A 2,500-nucleotide genomic window follows, 5' to 3' on the forward strand; every position below is an offset into this window, starting at 1 on the left:
TCCTTGAGAGAAATTTTAAGGATATTCGCGACAGGAGTTAGAATTCTGGAAACTTTAAGGTAAATTCTCTGGGAATATCACTGTAGTGAAATATCCCTCAGGAAGCTACTCTTAGGAATCTTTCATTAGGACGACATGGCTTGAGCCCAAAAATAATAATAATAATATTATTATTAATAATAATAATAATAATAATAATAATAATAATAATAATAATAATAATAATAATGATAAAAATTAATAATAATAATAATAATAATAATAATAATAATAATAATAATAATAATAATAATAATAATAATAATAATAATAATAATAATTGATAATGATAATAATAATAATAATAATAATAATAATAATAATAATGATAATAATAATAATAATAATAATAATAATGATAATAATAATAATAATAATAATAATAATAATAATAATAATAATAATGATGATAATAATAATAATAATAATAATAATAATAATTGATAACAATAATAATAATAATTGATAACAATAATAATAATAATAATAATAATAATAATAATAATAATAACAATAATAATAATAATAATAATAATAATATTTAATAATAATAATAATAATAATGATAATAATAATTAATAATAATAATAATAATAATAATAATAATAATAATAATAATAAAAATAATAATACTAATAATAATAATAATAATAATAATAATTAATAATAATAATAATAATAATAATAATAATAATAATAATAACAATAATAATGATAAAAATAATAATGGTTAATAATGATAATGATAATAATAATAATAATAATAATAACAATAATAATAATTAATAATAATAATAATAATAATAATAATAATAATAATAATAATAATTAATAATAATAATAATGATGATGATGATGATAATAATAATGATAATAATAGTAATAATTAATAAAAATAATAATATTTTTTTAATAATAATCAATAATAACAATGATAATTAATGATAATAATAATAATAATAATAATAATAATAATAATAATAATAATAATAATAATAATAATAATAATAATTATTATTATAATAATAATACCAGGCACCTGCCAGGTACAAGGCCTCTACCATCAAGGCTTACATCCGCAGAGCCCTCTCCCACTGCTCCTCTTGGGCTGCCACACACCAAGAACTCGACCGAGTCGCCCATGTCCTGGTGAGCAATGGCTACTCTGATAGACAAGTTAGCCGTGATATCAAGCTAGCCATGGACACCTGGTACCAGGGTGAACAACCGACCGTGAACACCACAACTACCATCAACCTTTACTATAAAGGGTTCATGCATCGGGATTATCAAAAGGATGAAAAGGCAATGAGAGACATGGTAAAGAGTCACGCCTCCCCTGTGGATAAAAACACAGAGGTCAAGTTGACTATTTATTACCAAACTAACAAAACGAGGTCTCTCATCATGAGGAACAACTCAGCCCAGCCCACTTAGGTTATACTCAAACAGACCAACGTGGTCTATTCCTACTTATGCCCTGTTCCAGGATGCTCTGGACGTTACATAGGAATGACCACTATGCGTCTATCAGAGAGACTGTCTTGTCATGTCCAACAAGGTGCAATAAAAGCTCTTGCCCTCCACGTCCACAGTAACAACATCAAACGTGAGGAAATAATCAAGAACACAGAGATCATAGGCCGTGCTCCAGATAGCAGGAGACTTCACATACTTGTAGCTCTTCTTATTCAGAGAAAAAAGCCGACTCTCAACACTACCCAGGAAATGTTCCTCCTCCCCTCCTGTCGAAGGAACAACACAAGGAAAAATAACCCAACTAACCTTGACACCTCCAACCAGGACAACCCAACATATCAAGACATAAACAACCATACAACAGCTTTGATCAGCGACAGGATAGCCTGCATAGCATACATACCCTCTCGGCAAGGGGGAAGGCAGTCTGACTGTACTAGAGCCGCTCTCTGCGAGCGGCTTAGCCAGTGAGGATCAGCCATTCTATTTGCTTCAACCACGACGCTCGAGGTAGCCAATGAAAATTTCGCTGCCTCTCTACCTAAGCCAGAATTGCCGTATATAAGGACGTAGCTCTCATCGTCTCCAGCACTCAAGCCTGAGGAAGGTACACAGCACTCCCGAAACGCGTAGCTTGCTCTTTGTATTCTTTTACCCGAATTGTGAATCTTACCTAATTTGTGAATCTTATATTAAAACCTTGACTCGCCGATTATTCCTGAATTTGACTACCCACCATGAAGGATGAATTTTGCTCAGTTACTGGCTGTATGCAGTAGTACTGAAAAGGAGATAATTAGAGCCATCGAGAAGACTAGAGTATTAGATCAAAGCAACTGAGGCAGCCATTATTTTCAACAAAACTTGCCTGAAGGAGAGTCTACCACCGAATAATAATAATAATGAAAATAATAATAATAATGATAATAATAATAATAATAATAATAATAATAATAATTAGGAGTAGTAATGATGATAATAA

This window comes from Palaemon carinicauda, chromosome 35, assembly GCF_036898095.1.
Source record: "Palaemon carinicauda isolate YSFRI2023 chromosome 35, ASM3689809v2, whole genome shotgun sequence".
Lineage (NCBI taxonomy): Eukaryota > Metazoa > Arthropoda > Malacostraca > Decapoda > Palaemonidae > Palaemon > Palaemon carinicauda.